The sequence below is a fragment of the Oryctolagus cuniculus genome, chromosome 15 (genome assembly GCF_051225735.1).
Source record: "Oryctolagus cuniculus isolate XC-2025 breed Fujian yellow rabbit chromosome 15, ASM5122573v1, whole genome shotgun sequence".
NCBI classification, from domain to species: Eukaryota; Metazoa; Chordata; class Mammalia; order Lagomorpha; family Leporidae; genus Oryctolagus; species Oryctolagus cuniculus.
Window position 1 is genome coordinate 16,982,808 of NC_142881.1, and position 18,830 is coordinate 17,001,637.

Below are 18,830 nucleotides of genomic sequence, written 5' to 3' on the forward strand. Positions count from 1 at the left end.
CCGTTGCCCGCTCAGCTCTGCCAAGAAGCATGCGGTCAGCTACACTTGACTCTCAAAATAAATACTTTAAGTCAGAACAGATGCCCTCAGCTTGGCCTGGGGCCATCAGTGGCACCAACAGCCTGCAGAAGGCACTCGGAGCAGAGGGAACATGGTCGGAAGCCCTATGGAAGGTGCTGGGTCAGGCCTGTAAGGCCTCCGGAACATGTTCTGCTGCCTAAGACACACCCTGGGAGAGAAGGGGTCGTGGGACAGCACGCTGAGGCCAAGGAGCTCAGAGTCGATTCTCATCCCAGTTCTGCAGCTCTAAGAAAGTGGCGTGGTTTCCTCGACGACCAACAAAGATCACACTGAAGGTGCAAAGAGCCCACCACACTGTAGAGGGCCGTCTGGGGGTGAGAGATGGAGCCACTCTGGATGTCCCCTGTTGCTACCAGCAGGACAGGAGACAAGCAAAAAGGGGACCGGGGGGCTAGGACAAGAGAAGCCACAGAGAGAATTGGGACCCCTTCCTTTTTGTTTCCAAACAGGAGAGTCCTGAACACAAGGTGCAGCTTTTCCCCATTTGTTCGACTTCCCCCTTCTTTCTTTCTCCTTCCCGTCTCTCTTCTGTATGGATCAAGCCATTGGAATTCCTCTTCACTCCTCAAGCAGATATCACATTCTCTCTCTCTCATCTCAGGGCCTTTGGACATGCTGTGTCCCCTCTGTAGGCCACTCATTTGGGAGATTCGGGAGATTATGGACTCCTCCGGACTGGTAGAGGGGCCCCTTTCCTGGATTCTCCTAGTGCATTGTGCCCACAATTCCATCAGGACTATGAGTTCTCTGAGGGGAGAGACCACTTAACCATTAGCCTCCCTTAGAGTAGGGGCTTGGAAAATGTGCACTGATTGGCTGCATAAATGGACATTTCTCAGGGACCCAGAGCTAAAGGATGGGACCCAAGGCCTCTAGGGGCCTAGTGCCCCCTCATTCAATTATTCACTCATGAAACAAATATGCATATTTATTGAGTATCTTTCACAGGCCAGGCATACGGTGGTAAGAGAGATAAGTTCTTCATTCTCAGGGAAATACAAGAGACAACAATGAGAAAAATAGAGTGATGAGTACTACATGGAAAATCAAAATAGGCTAATGTGCAGAGCTGGAGCTGATGGGCACTTCAGAGTGGACAGATGGGGAGGACCTCGCGAGGCACAAGACTTAGGGGAAAGGACGGGGGAAAAGCTAGCCTTGTAAATGTGAGAGGGAAGAGGAGTGCTCCAAGAGTGCATCTGGTGAGAGGGCCTTGCGATGAGGAGGTGACGGCCAGGGAAGGTCGGTGTGCTGGCATGCACTGGGCGAGAGGAGGAGGAAGGGGATGTTTTGTAGAGCAAGATAAGGAGGTTCTGTTTCAGTCAAGCTGTCAAGTGCAATGGAAGTCCCCTGGAGGGCTTTAAGCTGGGAGGGATGTGATACAATTCATGCAGAAACTGAATGGAGGGGTTGGAGACAAGGGTAGAGGTGGACCAATCAGAAAGGAAACTGTTGGCCCCATCCAAGCTAAGCTCATCAGCTTCAACTTGGATGGTCATAATGATGACCATATCTCTCTCTCTCTCTCTCTCTCCCTCCCTCCCTCCCTGCCTCTCCTCCCCCACCCCCCGTCTCTCCTCTCTCTAATTCTGACTTTCAAATAATTAAATAAATTTTAAAGAAAGAATCCTATGGACTGAATGTGTGCCCCCAAAATTCACCGGTTGCAAATCTAACCCTCAATGTGATAGTGTTTGGAGACAAGGCCCTTGGGACTGATGACAGTCATGAGTTGAGCTCTCACGGATGGGACTAGTGCCTTTATGAAAAGACACAAGAGACCGGCGCCGCGGCTCACTAGGCTAATCCTCCGCCTTGAGGCGCTGGCACATCGGGTTCTAGTCCCGGTCAGGGCGCCAGATTCTGTCCCGGTTGCCCCTCTTCCAGGCCAGCTCTCTGCTGTGGCCAGGGAGTGCAGTGGAGGATGGCCCAAGTGCTTGGGCCCTGCACCCCATGGGAGACCAGGATAAGTACCTGGCTCCTGCCATCGGATCAGCGCAGTGCGCCGGCCGCAGCGCACCGGCCGCGGCGGCCATTGGAGGGTGAACCAACAGCAAAGGAAGACCTTTCTCTCTCTCTCTCTCTCTCTCTCTCTCTCTCTCCCCACTCTGCCTGTCAAAAAAAATTAATTAAATTAAAATAAAAATAAAAAAAAAGAAAAGACACAAGAGAGCTTGCTTTCTCTCTCTCTCAGCGCTCCACTGCGTGAGGACATGGGACTGCCATCTGTAAGCCAGGAAGAGGTTCTCACCAGATACCACATGTGCTGGTGCCTTAACCAGCTTCTAGAACTGGGAGAAACATGTGCTTGTTGTCTGAGCCCCCCAGCCTGTGCTGATTTGCTACAGAATCTGGGACAAGACAAATTCATGTTCTAGGTGTGGATGAGATTACCTGGAAAGACGATGTGCAGGTTGAGGAAACAGGTCAGGTCCGAGCTCCAATACTGGGAGGTTTACAAAGAGGGGGCATCCAGCAAAGAGATCAATAAGGAACGTCTGGAGGAAGAGGAGGAAAACCGAGAGAGAGAGAGAGAGAGAGAGAGAGAGAGAGAGAGAGAGAAGGTTCCAGAAGCCAAAGCAAGCGAGGTTCCAGTGGTCTTTCTTCTGTTACTTTTCTTTCCAGTTGTCTATTCCAAAACTTCCCTCCTGCACCCCACAACCTCCGCCCGGCCCTCACACGAGCTGTTCTCAGTGGCATCACACTCACCCCTCTGACCAGGCAGCCGGACAGGCAGGCCCTCCAGTCCCCCTCAGCATTGTGGCACTAAAGGACTATGTGGCTCCTGCTGGACCCTCGCCCTCCCAGGTCCCCGGTTCTTCCTGGGACACACGAAGAGACCGGAGACAATGACTTCTTGCTGACAGCCTTCCCATGCCAACACGACTCCAGGCCCAGCCTCTCCCTCCCCACACCCCAAGCTCTGAAGTCTGGGCTTTCCTTGGGCACAGCCCACGGAGTTCAATGTCATCTTGTCAGGCCTCTTTCTGCCAGAAACGATGGTGATCTCCTAAAACAATCTAGTGAGGAACGGACTGCTCAGGGCATCACTCACAGGTGGGCTGCATCTGATGGCCGTGAAAGATCACTTGGAAAGAAACCCAAAGGAGTGACAGGGCAGGGTAAGGGCCTTGGACCCAGGATGCCACATGGGTGTCCATGATGTATTCGGGGTGCTCTGCTCCTCAAGGCAGGGTGCTGAATGTGTGTTTGTTCGGAGAGGGCAACTCTTTTTCTAACTTGCATAGAAGTGCCACACAAGTAGCACTATGTGGCCCTGTTTGGGACCTGGCACCTGTATTCCTTGGTGCTGACCCTCAACTCCTTTAAGTTCCTTGCCTCGTTTCAAGGCCCCCTGACACCTCGGTCATAGCTGCATTACTGGGGCCCGTCGCCGTGGCTCACTTGCCTAATCCTCCACCTGAGGCACCGGCATCCCATATGAGCACCGGGTTCTAGTCCCGGTTGCCTCTCTTCCAGCCCAGCTCTCTGCTGTGGCCCGGGAGGACAGTGGAGAATGGCCCAAGTGCTTGGACCCTGCACCCGCATGGGAGACCAGGAGGAAGCACCTGGCTCCTGGCTTCAGATCAGCGCAGCACGGCAGCCCTGGTGGCCATTTGGGGGGTGAACCAACGGAAGGAAGACCTTTCTCTCTGTCTCTGTCTGTAACTCTACCTGTCAAATAAATAAATAAAGCTAAAAAAGATAGCTGCATTACTGAGGTGCACACCCTAATGCCCCGGCTGCCTCCTGAAGTCTTCGGATCCACCTACGTTTCTCGGGGTTTGCTCTCTGGCTTATGGAAGCCTGTTGAGTCCTAACTTAGTGCTGGATGCCAGCCTGCTCAGAGCCCTGGGACTTGGGCTGCGGCTGAGTATCAGGGCTACCTGGAGCCTTGATGCAGCTCTGCAGGGCCGCTGTCAGGGAGAAGGGATAAATGTCACCATCTCCAGCCTCCAGGGTGACCACTGGGACAAGGCCAATGACTCTGCCATGCTTTGAAAAGAGTGTTTGTGTGGTTTGTTTCCCTCCACAAGACCCCCAGGCCAACCCCCCAGAGACAGATCCATTTACCCTTGTGCCTTTTCTTGGTGGTGGTGGGGGTAATCCATGTTTAATAGGGAGTCGTATGTGTAGTGCCCCTGTGCTGCTGGCTTGGCGCTCAGCACTGGCGAGGCAGGTAGACAAGGAAGCCCGGCAGCAGGGGTGGGAGCAGGCCAAGAAAAACCCCCAGGCCTCAGGCTGCACAGGAGGGCTTGCCCTGGCTGCCTGCTCACCAAAGCCTGGCCTGGCCTCGTGCCAGCAGCCCACTGCTCCGCCCCGTGCAGAGAGCCTGGGAGACAAAACAGAGCCCCGATTTTTAAAACAGAGACAAAAAGTAGTCTCTTCACAGACCCCTGCGGCAATCTGGACCTGCACAGACCAATGTTTTCATGCAGGGCAAGGAGCCTCCAGAAACGTAATGTACAATCTCCATCACACACAAGAAAGTCAGGTTTGGACAGAATAATAAATAACGCACCTCACGTCGGACAGACCCGTCTTGCACAGCCCGCACCGTGCTAAGTGCTTTACACAGACCACGTCAACTAACTTGCACCAGAAGACCACGAAGGCACTGTTACGGTCTCCGCAGATTACAAAATGATGTTCATACACCGACCAGCGTGGCTAACAGTCTCTCAACAGATGACGTCAAACGCTGGCGAGGATGCAGGGCAACTGGAACTCTCGGGTACTGCGGAGGGGATGCAAAGTGGTACCTCATCTTCAGAAGGTGACCTGACAGTTTCTTAGAAAGCTGAACATAACCGTACGACCCAGCACGGAATGAAACAAACATGTAAGTGTCCATAGCAGCTTTCCAACCCCCGAATGTCCTTCAACTAAGGGATGTCTACACAAGTCGTCTCTTCATGACCAGAGGGTATTATTTTGCAATAAAAAGGAACACATTGCTGATCCATGGAACACCAGGACGTATCTCAAATGACTTATGCTAAGGCAAAGAATACCACAGCCAAAAGACCACATGCTAGGACCCCATTTGTGACGTCCCCCCACCCATCGAGGAAAAACTAGAGAAAAAAGATCAGCGGTTGCCAGGCACTGGGGTCAGGTAAATAGAGGGCACTGATTATAAAGGGCACAGGTGAATTTTTGGAGATGTTCTCTGTATAGATGAGGACCCATCAAAAGGTTGGTAGGAAATGGAACTAAAAGGTAAGCTTGTTTTGACACAAAATATTTTAAAATCCCTAGTTTTCATAATATGCATTCTCCAGGAAGGAGAATTTAAAAAAATACTCTTCTAATATTCTGGTTGTGGTGGCTGGTCCCCCATTTTTTATGTTTGTCAACCCTTGCAGAACTCCATAGTTAAATGGGTGGATATTATTAAATGCAAATTCAATCTTAATCTTTTAAAGCTGGGGATAAAATAAGAGGTTAGAGGAGGTCAGGTAACTTACTCAAAGTCAGTCAGCTAGGAAATGACAGCCATTTTTTAAAATTGGGATTGATTTTCGCTTGCCCAATGATAACAATAATTGTCAACACTTAACTGTTTATGATGTGCTACGCGATTCTCACAGCACTGATCATTTAGAACTTTTTTTTTGGACAGGCAGAGTGGACAGTGAGAGAGAGAGACAGACAGAGAGGTCTTCCTTTTGCCGTTGGTTCACCCTCCAATGGCCGCCGCGGCCAGCGTGCTGCGGCCGGCGCACCACGCTGATCCGATGGCAGGAGCCAGGTGCTTCTCCTGGTCTCCCATGGGGTGCAGGGCCCAAGCACTTGGGCCATCCTCCACTGCACTCCCTGGCCGCAGCAGAGAGCTGGCCTGGAAGAGGGGCAACCGGGACAGAATCCGGCGCCCCGACTGGGACTAGAACCCGATGTGCCGGCACCGCAAGGCGGAGGATTAGCCTAGTAAGCCGCGGCGCCGGCCCATTTAGAACTTCTAATCTTGATGTTTAATCTCGTTATCTAGCCTAAGGTGGTGCCACACCACCTACCAGGAGGCGACCACGAGATGCCTCTAAAGGAAGCAATTGACCGAGTCCCCACAGCCGAACAGGCGAGCCGGGAGTGAGGCCAGTGTCCGATTCCACCTATTTGGCCCATTCACCTCTCCAACTCCACCCCCCTCCCCGCCCAAGGTCAACTTCCCACTGCCAGCTCTGGGGCGGGAGCAGGAAGCTGCACACCTCGTCCATTACTGGAGGAGCATCTTCCAGTCGACTTCACCCCCAGGGAGCTCAGAGAGCCGAATGGGAGCCACAAAAGTGTGCTGGCCTCTTGTTGGACACGTGCCCTTTCAGCCAGTCCCTCGATCAAGGGTGCAGGGGACAGCAACGACAACAGAGGGTCGCTTGGTGCTGAGAGAGGGAGGCGAGGAAGACGGCGAGAGAGGGGCCCCTTCGCAGGGAGAACGGGCGAGTGCCGACGGTATCGCGGCTCAGTTCGGGTACATTGTTCCTCATTATCAGAGCTGACTGTGTCCAGGCGAAGGGCGAGCGTGTTCCTAAATTTCCGTCTCTGTGTGCGACCACGACAATGCCTGTTTTGTGTGCTTCTCCCTGAAAAACTCCTCTTTTGACACGGGCGACCCAGCCTGGACGTGGGCTTTCATGTGCCTTACCCACGCCGACTGGCACCTGCTGGCAGATTTTTCTTAAAGTCGAAAATGAGGGGCTAACCTTCTCGTCTCGGCTTTTTCTTCTGCGCTACCTATAATCTTGATTTGACTCACACAAAAGTGACTCAGTGGGAAATTCACTCAAGAAGGCTTTAACGGGGAACAATGGACGGCACCTCTACAGAGGCCGGCCCGCACCGCGAGAGAGGCAACGGATTACAGCGCAAGGATGTCACATATGTTAACCGATCAGTATCGGTTTTATGTATTGTGTCAAAGGGACGGCAGTGAAGCCGGGCCCGCGAGGGCGAGGGGGAGCCGAAGGAGGGCGCGGTGGCCCCCGCTCACTCTGGCCAAAGGCCTCGTCAGAGATAACGAGCCCAACGAGCTGGAGGGCTTGAAAGGTAATAATAACAATAATAAAGAAGAAAGGGCCGAGAGGAGACTGTCGCGGGATTGCTGTGTGTGTCAGCTTTGTCCTTCCACAATGGTGCGGGGCCAGGAGCCAGGCAGTGGGGGGGGCGCCCGAGGAGCGGCTCCTGAAGAAAGCAGATGCGGCTCATTCAGCCGGGGGTGGCTTTCTTCCCAGACAATGCTCCTGGGGGCTCCTGGAGCAGTCGGACGCCCCGGGGAGTCATGGGATGGCCAAGGATAACACCAGCTCCCCGCTGGCCACCTCCGATGGCCACACGGCACACAAGAGCCAGGCCGGCCAGAGCCTGCCTGGGGCCTGACCTTGCTTCTCGGTCCATGAGAGGTCTCCCACAATGCCCTGCTCTCCTGGCAGGACAGCAGGGGAATGGATTTGGCCCCTGGCACTTCTCATCCCCGAAGGAGAGTGGAATTCCCCGCTCTGGTTTCTCTGGTCCTCCGAGTCCTTTTCCTTTCCCATGAACCTTCCTTCTGTGAGAGTTGCTAGAATTTTCTCAAGCAGTGAATAGGCTAGAAGTCCCTGATCCTTGAATCCTCCTTTGGGGGCGGTGTGGACGCCCATAGGACAGGCAGAGCTTCTCTGGGGGAGGCCGGGCACGGCCAAGGACGCGTTTGTGGAGTTGCTGCTTCCTGTTGGTCCTCAGGACTTGAAGGACTGGCAGCAGGAGGGGCCGGCCTGGCAGGAAGGGGTGCCCTCAACACGGAGGCCAACAAAGGGGGGCGTCAGAGCTGTTGGCTGACCATCCACCAGCCCCTGGGTCAAATCCGAGGCCAGGAGCCTGCTGGATCCAGTTCCTCCTGGCTTATGAAAGCTGATGGAGAACATGTCAACAACTGTGCAAGCTATATAAACTTGCCATCACATGCAAGTCAATAAACACACACGACTCGTCACTTCCGAATTCTCTGTTGTCTGTGTTCTCAAGGCTAAGCACCTCCATTGTGTCTGTGTGGTTTGTCTCTTCCCAACTCCGTGTACAATGACATCACGCTGATAGCTCCAGAGTGGCCACGGCAGAGGATTTAAACCACAGAAATCCACAAATGACACAAAAGAATTGCACGTTAGCTGTTTATTATGTACCAGTGCACCCTTTAGGAGGTGGTCGGGCCCAGCCCCTTGGTCACTGGACCAAGTCACTTCCTCTCTGCATGAAGCCACATGGTGACGTGGGCAGAAGAGACAGAATGGTAGGTTGCTCTAAAGACGAACTATATGAAGCTCAGACCAATTTCTGAGCCTCCTGACCCCGTATTCAGGCATGCAGCCATCCATTCTGTTTTTCCCTCTAATCAAAGGTATTGGGAGAAAATAAAATCAATCATTTCCAACTCCCAAATCCTTGATGAACGTTCTGGCCCTATGTCTGCCTTTAATTAGGTGACTTCAAGGCCAAATCATTGAATTGAAGACCGTGCCGGGCTCAGGAATGGGGCCAAGGGGCTGCGTTTCTGGATCTGGGTCCACTTGTGCACTCATAGACCCCCCCACTCCCTCCCTCTCTGGACCACATCTTTGGGTGCTTTTGTGCCCTCCTATGGCGCCCCTCTCACTCATTACACCACCTCCCCCATCTCTGGATCTCAGCTGGGAAGCTCAGCACTGTGAACCCATGGGCCACCTGCCTTAGAACAGTGGCCTGGGGGAGGCGGTCATGCTTCAAGGACACACCAGTGAGTCTCACAGGGGATTTCAGACCTGAGGAACAATCTGTAAATTTGAGCCTGGCAGCCTGCCAAGCACACATCACACAGGCAATTGCCTTCTCCCTCCTAGAAGGCAGCCCTTGGTCAAGGTCCTTCACCCTCCTGTCCCAGAGAGCACAAAGCAGCAGCAGACCCACTACACATGCTCCTCGGCTTGCAATGGGGTTACTTCCTAGGAAGTCCACCATGAAGTTGGAAATAACCACGCATCAAAATGCACCTGATACTTCTAACCCAGCAAACATCCGAGCTTAAGTTAGTCTGTCTTGGGCGCACTCAGAACACTGACACTAGCCTAGGGTTGGGCAAAATCATGTAACACAAAGCCGACTCTATAATTAGTCAAATATCTCAAATATCTCATGTAGGAACTGTCCTTTGGCTTAGCAGCTAAGGTGTCTGCATTCCACATCGGAGTGCATGTGTTCGATTCCTGGTCCCAGCTCCTAACTCCAACTTCCTGCTAATGCAGATACTAGACAGGTAGTGGTAATGACTCATACAGTTGGGTTCTTGCCATCCACATGTTAGACCTGGGTTGCGTTTTCAGCTCATGGCTCCAACCCCAGCCCAGTCCCTACCATGGTGGGCATTTGGGAACTCTGTGTGTGTGTGTGTGTGTGTGTGTATATCTGTCTCTCAAGTAAACAGAAATTTATATATGTACACACAGAGATGATGTGAAACACAAAACCCAATATTTTTAAAACGCTGAATAATGCAGTACTCTATAGAGTGTCCTTGGGTCCCTGCCTGATCAAGCAACTATCTGGGAGTTGTGGCTCCTAGCACTGCCCAGCACTGCAAGAGAGGATCAGATTATATATTGCTAACCCAAGGGAAAAAAAATCAAAATTCAGAACTTGGAGCGTGGCTTCTCCTGAATGCAGATCACTTCACCCCGTGGTAAAGCTGGAAACCTCCAAGTCAATCCATCCTAATTCTAGGACTGTGAAACGCTAACACTTAACCAAGCCGTGGCCTAAGCGCTCTGACCTCCTCTGAGCCCCCACACCATCCTGAAGAGGCGGTCCCCCCCCCCCATCTTCAACTAAGGAAACCCAGCTCCAGGAACTCCTTCCCTCACACAGCCAAGTTGAAACCCAGGCAAGTCCAACTCCAGAGCTCTGTCTCCACACCTGTGCTCACTTGGGTCCCAGCAAGTTGACTTGTTTGCCCCAGGGGTCACGGAGGAGCCCAGGTCTGGTCGGTGGAAATAAGGAAATGGCAGGGGAAGGAGGGCGAGGGGTGGGGAAACCAGCAGGATGAAGGTGACAGTGTTCAAGGAAGCTGACCACTGTCCCTCCCCGTGGCTGGGCGTGCCCTCAGCCCTCAGCGGCTTGGCGTATCCACGGGGTGGCTACTCTGCTAGGACCAGGCTCCTGCACACCTAACCTAGGGTTTCTCTTCTCCCCAACACCCCAGGGCCCATATGTGCTTTGCCTTATTTCAGATTTTAAGAGGAAGTTGCAGGAACCAGAGCTCCCAGCACAGTGACAGCACAAGGGGCTGCCCAGCGACTTTGTGAACCCCACCCCCACCCGCCACGAGTGTCGTGGGTGCACCCCAGGGCCTTGCCATCTACAAAGCACTCGCACCTTCTCAGGGCTCTTTCTAATTTCGTGAGGCCCGGCTCGCGTAAGGATGCCTTTTACAGAAAGAAGAGGCTAATTCAAAACACCCCTGGGGTTCAGCCCAGGCCACAGGGCCCAGCAGGGTCCCAAGAATGGTTGCTGCTCTTTTCACCACCACGTCAGCAGGCACCCCACGCCCGCAGGAGGCCTGGCCTTGCAGCAGCAGCTGAAACCAATTGGTCACTGGAACTGTGTCAGCTGCTGAGAGCAGAAGACAAACGCCAAAGGAGACACATGCTTGAGATTCCTGTGAAGGAACAATGTTGGGTCCAACCTGAATCACGCCAGAGGAAAGCATCATGTGAGACATTGCATAATCCACGGGGACACAGGTTGAAGCTGGGGCATGTTTCAAAGAGGGCACCACTCCCCCGGGAGAGACGAGCGCAGGGCAGGGGGGAGGGCCACGGCACACAGAGCCAGAGCCTACTGGTGGACGCCACACAGGTACAGTGTCAGGTAATTGGCAGGACCTCGCCACGCCCTGGGCAGTATTACGTCTGGCCACAGTAGACAAAATTGAGGCACCGAGGTCGGGTCCACCCTCTAGAACCAGCACTGATATGTCCAGAGGCTCTTCACATAGGGGGCGGGCTGCAGGATCGGGGATGGTGTTTGAGGGCTTGGACTGTGATGGCTCAAGAAGTGCAAACAACTCAAACGCACATCACAGCAGGTGCGCACACCACTGATGCGGGCCCCCACGCGGAGGGACCTCACGAATATCTCCACGGGGGTAACGGGATGCCACAGGAGGAGGCAACTGGTCCTGCTGTGTCCCCCAAAGCTCAATCCTACCGGACAGACTCCTGTTCCTTGGTGTTTGATTTCTTCATGGAGGATTGCAGTTAAAGTTTTCTCCTTGGTGGAGGAGGGGACGGTAATGAAGGAAAGGTTGAGAAACTGTGCGCAGTGAAAGAAGCCAGACACGAAAAACGTGATGGGATTCCAAGTACACGAAATATCCAGAAAGCAAATTCACCGAGAGGGAACGTGGACCCGGGGGTGCCTGGGAACAGGGAGTGCCTGAGCCGAGGCGGGTGACGAAAACGTTCGATGCTTGAACTGCGGTGACAGTTGCACAACTCTGTAAATTTCCTAAAAGCTGCTGAATTGCACCCTGACTCCGAGTCAGTTTTTTGGTTTCTAAATTCTACTTCAATAAAGCTATTTTTAAAAAGAGGAAGAACAACACAGGCTTGGGGGAATCTTCGAGGCCTGGCTCCAGCTCCACCTCCCCCACTCCCAGGCCCCAAGCAGGCCGCTGGGTGGCATCTGTAAAATGGGTCTCTACCAGTTTTGCGAGGCTGCAAGCATCCCAAGCAAGGTGTTGAAAGCCGTGAGCTACAAAGCTTCTACCTGGAACCCCTCCTTTTCTCACAGGCCTCAGGGCAGACACTCTGAGAATTCTCCCTTGACCCCTGGAGGCCACGCCCCAGCACGCGTGTCTACCTGGAGCACCTCTGTCATTTGCCTGGTGAGTACTGTCTGTCTCCCACTCTCACTGTGGTGATAGCTCCAAGCGGGCTGGGACCTTTCCCACCCCAGCTGTCCTACATATCAGGGCGCCCACACTGGCATAAAGCCAGGGGATGTACAAATAGTAGCTCCAAATGAATGCAACTATGCAAACTCAGTTTGTTCATCAGAAAGTCTCAAAGTTCTGGAAACTTCTGGCCCCAGGACAACTTCTACAGCAGGTGTGTGGACAGTTGAGTCATCCGGGCAAGACTGCCTTCCTTACACGGGGCCATTCGCCCCACGTGCCTAGGAGGGACTGCTATCCTAGAGGTTGTATTGAAAACCTACACAGCCTGCTGTTTACATTCAAGCAAGTAATTGCTCTTGGGGGTCGGGGGGAGATCATCAGCACTTACCAGAATGTCAAGGGGGTCCATGGTCAAAACAAGGTCACGGCGACTTCAGCCCTCAACATCTGTGCCTCCAGCGAGGAGTTGTGGGATTAGAATTTGGAACACATGAAAAGCAAGCTACGAAGAGATAAAGAGGCCAACGCGCTTTGCCCACGAGCCTCAAGTAGGCCCTGGGAGCAGGGTATCATGGGTAGCAACTGAGGTTGGGGATCAACAGGCTTCTCCTGGTGGTGTTCCGGGGCGTGTTTGAGTGCGGGTGTGCACACGTGTGTGTGTGTTTATGAGAAACAGCGGAGAGAAAGACCCGTTACCTCCAACAAACATCCTTGACCTACCTACTCTTCAACCAAGGTGCTGGGCATGGAGGGTCCCAGGAAGCCAGCTGCTGCTCTCCCAACATCAGGGCCCTCAAGATTAAAAAACCAGGAGGGCTAATTACACAGAGCAAGCGACAAATCACTTGGAAAACATAAATACGTTTTCAAGGACACTCCTCCACTAACGATGCTAAAGTGTTTTTCTTTCAAACCCCAGCAAGAAAATCCAAGGGATGAAACAAACTTCGCTTATTTTAGTTTCTACTCAATTACCTGTTAATGGAAAAAATCTGGCACCAGCCGTAACGAGGCGGGCATGAGCTCAGTGGCTGGGGGTCGGGCTGTCAGGGAAGGCAGCAACAAGCGTGGCATTTATCTGCCTCTCTATAACCCTTTTCAAACTCGCTGTCAGGGAGCCCACGCGGGCCAGGCTGCAGAGGAGGTGCTTGGAACCTGCGCCCGGCCTCTGAGGCCCTCTGGGAAAAGGAAAATTGTTGTTGGCAAGTCTGCCTGGCTCCAGAAATTGATCCAGTGCCCCCCACTTGTCCGAGCAGCAGCAGACAGAGCTGAGAATTTTGTTATAATTAAATAACACAGTGCTGATTGGTTGCTGGAGGTGGTCTTGAAGCTGGTGTTTAAAAGCAGGGCAGAACAAGGCTTACTATTCATAGGAAAGGCCCAGAGTCTTAAAAATCCATCTGTTTCATTCCCAAATTTAGGCCAAAAAAAAAAATGCTCACTTGCTGTCTTTAAAAATACCACCTGCTTTGCGATGTTGTATAATGTGCCATTATATAAGGCAGAGGGGGCGCAGGGGCGGGCCTGGCGGGAGAATGCGGTGCGGTGGGCAGGGCCCCGTCCTGAGGAAAACAGAGACAGCTTGCACAGGGCCAGGCCACGGAGGCCTCCAGCTCCGACACCCAACACCAGCCCCGCAGCATGGAGAGACCCTTACCAGAAGCACCTCGGCAAGCTGACGGCAGACATGCAACCTGTACCAGCTCCTCTCAAGGCTCGGCCACTGGGCGTAGCCACCAGGCCCACACTGGGCTAAGATCTCACCCCATTGCCCCCACAGCTGGGCTACAGGGGAAGGGCCAGGCTCTCGGAATAAAAGGGGGAAGTATTGAAGCACCCCCAGCCAGCGGCTGGTCACCCTCCCCCTGGGGCGAGGCAGCCATAGGATGGGAAGCTCCTGATGGGACAGCCCTGTTCCTCCCAAGCAGACGGACATCCCACTCTAGCCCAGCCAATCGAGGGTTCCAGGAGAATGCATGGCAGCAGGTGGTTTCTAGAAAGATCCTTGGTCTAGATTGCCAGGACCGGTGGCATGGAGCCTCCACCCTGCCAGCACTGGCTGTGTGGCTTCAGGCCAGACTCCCCAGGGCGCCTTCTCCAGGCCTCAGTCTCTCTGGGCCTTCTTCTCAGCTCTCAGAGCCAGGGCAATCTGTCAGCGCAGCTGCTCTTTCCTACAAGGCCCTCCTGGATTTCTTATCCAAAAGGATGTGTCTTGGATGTCTCCACACCTCCTTCTTGGGATCCGCGAGGCCCCAGGAACTGTGTAGTTCCTTCCACACCCTGACACCAAGGGCAAGCTCTACCTCACTAACACGCCTATGACCTCGCTTGTCTGCCCCGCCCCGTCCTGCACGGTGCAAAGCCAGTAGATCCCAGGCTGATTCCTGGATGCACCCAAAGCAGCGATGAACAGGAATCTGTCTCATCATTATTTATCCTCCCAGGTCATTCCAGATGTTCCACCCCATCTACATTTTTGGCTGTGAGCTTCCTGCCATGCTTGGCATCATAAAGCCAGCAGGGGTGTGGGGGAGGGGTGGGCAGGTGCAGCTTTGCATTAAGTCACAATTCCCGCCTTCAGCATCCTGAGGAAGTGAGCGTGGCTTCGCCTGATTCTTCAGAAGTCCACGAAGCACGTGGATAGGGAGCACCGACATTCTTCCCAAGTCTTGTTTCAGGACTTGGGCTGGCGATGCCCACCGCATGGACCACGTGGTGGGCACAGCTACAGCCTGTTACCTGTTCCGCAGGACACACGTGACCGAGAGGCCGTTTGCTCCCCTCACCCATCCACCGTCACCCTCAGCGCCCGGGTGGAATGGAGCACATAGAATCCACGTGGAACAGCCAGAGGGATCCTGGCGGCACTGATGGGAGCTTTTCATCTATTGTACCACAACGGCCTGTGACTCATCCGTTCTGCGGTGGAGGGTGTGTCCCGCGCTGACCACTGGGAGTGCAGTTAGACAAATGCCGTCTAGGGCCCCTGTCCGTGAATTACCCAGACCCATTTGTTGGCTGGCTTTGCTTTGTGCCCATTTTTAACCGATGAAGGTATCTTTCTTTTCTTTTGAGTTTTAAGAATTCTTTTCACTTCACAATATTAAATCAGTGTTAGATAAATGTGTTACAAACATTTATCTCCTACATTGTGGCTTGCCTTGTCACTCTTTCAATGAGTTTGTGATAAATACTTCCCACAAACTAAAACTAGAAAAGAATGTTCTCAATGTAATAAAGTCTGTGGAAACACACAGCTAATGTCATAGTTACTGACGAGAGTGCTTTTCCCTGAATTCATAAAAACAGCAAGGGAGTCACCATCTGCACTCCTGTTCCACATTCTAATGGAATGAAAGACTTGAAATCTCCACACCTCAGTTTACTCATGTGTAAAATGGGTACACAGCATTGTTATAAGCATTACCTAGTATGAGGAAAGTGATTGGTATGATGCTTGATAGATTATTTTTGTGCCCATCTTTTCCCACCTGTTACAGAATTCTACAAAGAGGCCCTTTGCCACTTGATGTATTGTTCCTTCAACTATGGCACAGTCTGCTTTCCCACCCCAGTGATGTGCTGCTGAGCTGCACGCGTCAGCCAATGGAGTGGAAAAAGGGATGTGTTGAACTGATCTGGACCTGAGTTAGCCTGGAGTCAAGCTCCAGCCAGCCAGTCCCATCAGGGTCACGGCTGCTCGCACGCCTAACAGCAAGGAGAGGAAGTGCTTGCACTGGTAAGCCACTGAGAGCTTTGGGGTCGTCTGTTTCACAGCATTATTGCAGAAATAGCTGACAAATACACTTGGCATAGAGTTCGTGTTTAATAAATGGTAACTAGTCAACATAGGCCTCTGTCTCCTCACCTGAAAACTTGAAACAGAACTGCAAAAGAGTGGTTAAAGGGTTATGAGCGATGGGGTGGGACCCGCAGGGCAGCGGGTTAAGCTGAAGCTTGGAATGCCCTTATCCTGTGTAGAGTGCCTGGTTTGAGTCTGGGCTACTCCGCTGCTAATGCGCCTGGGAAGGCGGTGGATGGTGGCCCAAGTACTTGGTTTCCTGCCACCTATGTGGGAAGACAGGGATGGAGTTCCTGTTGGCTCCTGGCTTTGGCCTGGCCCAGCCCTGGCTGTGTCAAGCATTTGGGGAGCTTACCAGCAGATGGACATCTCTCTCTCTCTCAGTCTGTCGCTCCCCGTCTTCGTGGAGGAACGACACAGGACCCTGCGTTGTTCTTTTGTCTGCTCGGCCCTCCCCGGGTTTGCTGCTAGTTCTTCCCGGGTTGGCTACCGTCCCTTCCACCTCCGTGGAAGGGCGGTTCCCCCTGCCACTTTCCCCACTTCCGCGGGGGAGCGGCACACCGCCGGCCGGCTCTCTCGGGGGCTGCTCAGGTGGTCCTTCAGATAGATGTTCCTGGTGCATGTTGTCTCTCTCCTCCTTTATAGTCCTCTTCCACCAATCCCAACTCTGCTACCCACACGCCGAGTACGCTGCTCTCCTCCAATCAGGAGCAGGTCCTGCTGTTTATTGGTTGAACTGGAGGCAGCTGTGTAGAAGCTGTTTCCTCCTCTCCCAGCGCCATATTGTGGGAGAGCAGATGCATAGAATAAGTCTTAATTCGAGTAACAGTCTAGTCTGAGTTGCTCCCCACAAGTCTGTCTCTTTCTCTTACACTGCCTTTCAAATAAGTAAATATTTTGAAAAGGATTAAGAAAGCTATGATGTACAAAGATTTTATTACTGAAGATGTATTCCAAAGAACATCAATTCAGAAGGGAACTAATAGGAACTGCCCTCCTAACCATTCATCTGTGGCTAATCACACTTGGAAAATCAGCTGGGCCGGCGCCGCGGCTCACTAGGCTAACCCTCCGCCTGCAGCACCAGCACCCCGGGTTCTAGTCCCGGTTGGGGCACGTTCTGTCCCAGTTGCTCCTCTTCCAGGCCAGCTCTCTGCTGTGGCCCGGAAGGCAGTGGAGGATGGCCCAAGTGCTTTGGGCCCTGCACCCGCCTAGGAGACCAGGAGGAAGCACCTGGCTCCTGACTTCGGATGGGCGCAGCGCCGGCCGTAGCGGTCATTTGGGGAGTGAACCAACAGAGGGAAGACCTTTCTCTCTCTCACTGTCTAACTCTGCCTGTAAAAAAAAAAAAAAAAAAAGAAAAGAAAAGAAAATCAACTGGAGGGGATTCTTCATGCAGACCCTGATGGACTCTCAAGAATTATGAGCATTCAAACTCTGTTAAGGCACAGTTACCCAAGAGGCTGTGATCAAGAGGACTCCAAGGGAGTAAGGCTTCCTGGAGCCTACTTGGGAAAATGCTGGTGTAACAATGAGTACAATGTCCATTCATCGACTCTTTTGTTAACTACATTTTACACACTATGGGTACTGCATTATACAGGTTAAATTATTTATTCTATATATGACAGTTATTATTTACATTCAGACCCAGTTTTAAAACCTTTTTACCCTAACTACACGCAGAAGGATTGTACGTGATGCAGGGCACACATACAGCAAAGCTTCTGTTTTCTCTTTCATTCCATTTACTTTTTAAAAAATGATGGCCTTGATCCACTTAATTGATCTCCCGACCTATCAACGGGTTACAACTCATGAGCTGAAAAACTTGCTACAATTTGCATATACGGTATTATGTTACACACAGACTTGTAATTTTCTTGCAGTTCTAGGATTCTATCATCACCAGTGTTGAGTCTAAAATCGTTCAACCGCGTTAATCATCAACTGTCTTTATTATTAGATGCACAGCCACTAGAATGGGGAAAAGAAAACCTACACACACGGGGAAGCGAGAACTCCTGTTGGTTTCACAGCTCACAGCCAAAGCCTTTCAGAAGGTCATGGATGGAATCGGCTCTGGCCTCCACCCTCCCGAGGCCCCTCTCCGTAAGAACTCATATAATACGGAATTTAGCTGTGCAGCCGGAGTGTGTGGGTTCTAACCTTAGGCTCACCACTTCTCCTTGGGAAAGCCCCTTAGCCTCTCTCAGCCTCACTTGCTACATCTGTAAAATGAACATAAAGCAATTTGTCTTCTAGAATACAATGGAGGTAGAGTTTTTAGCACATCCTCTTGTTCTTATCCTTGTATAAAAACCCTTTCCAGCTTGTCCAGTCTCAGGAATGTTGATGGCCTCTTTCCCTAAACACTCCACCCTGTAAGATGATGCAGGATTGAGCTCATAGAGAAAGGTGGAGACCACACAGGCACCACCCAGACGTATGTGCCAGCGCCCAGAACGGTGCGGGTGCAAACAGGCACCGAATGAATGAATGTGCTTACTCACAGCACCATCAAGTGTGCTCACAAGACGCCGGCTTCGCGGCCAGACCTTGCCTGTGTGCCTCTCAGACGCTGCCAGAATTCACAGCAGCCTCTGCCACGGCCCCACGCCTCGGGCTGCGGAGCCAGACCCGGAGTGGGAGATGAGGAGGCCAACCCCAGATGGGCCCCCCCCTGCAAAGTCACATCCGTGGCCCCGCTCATTAGTGACTCCCAGCTCTGGTCTGGGGCACTGGCCTCAGGCACTGAGACCGCGAGTTCACAGGAGCCTTTTAGGCTGCTCCTGAATTTCTTTCCAAAGAGCTTTAATTAAAAACACATCTCTGTGCCACATTTCTACACCGCAAAAAGCACCCCAGCCAGGGCTGCAGCTCCCCAAAGAGTGGAAGTCACTTTCACAGGGCCATTAAGTTTTGGGTAAAAAGAACGACTGTGGATGAGTCACAGTGTCCCTGGGCCATGTCATGTGTCTTCTACACCGAGATTTCTAGAACTCTAACGTGGGTGCACAGGAGTGGGCTAGCAGAATCCCAGAG

General features: G+C 52.5%; 2 long non-coding RNA genes across 2 annotated transcripts in view; one reads left to right on the forward strand and one right to left on the reverse strand.

Annotated features, from left to right (window-relative positions):
- Window positions 1-16,617, reverse strand: part of LOC149121915 (uncharacterized) — a 99,649-nt gene extending 83,032 nt beyond the window's left edge. The window contains exons 1-2 of the long non-coding RNA XR_016221167.1: window positions 16,141-16,617; window positions 12,372-12,775 (exon numbers count right to left, since the gene is read on the reverse strand). This is a non-coding gene — a long non-coding RNA (uncharacterized LOC149121915). The remainder of the gene's footprint in view (window positions 1-12,371; window positions 12,776-16,140) is intronic.
- Window positions 10,683-18,488, forward strand: LOC149121916 (uncharacterized). Its single transcript, XR_016221166.1, has 3 exons — window positions 10,683-11,971; window positions 15,484-15,722; window positions 17,752-18,488. It is a non-coding gene; the product is annotated as an uncharacterized LOC149121916 (long non-coding RNA).
- The last annotated feature ends 342 nt before the right edge of the window (window positions 18,489-18,830 follow it).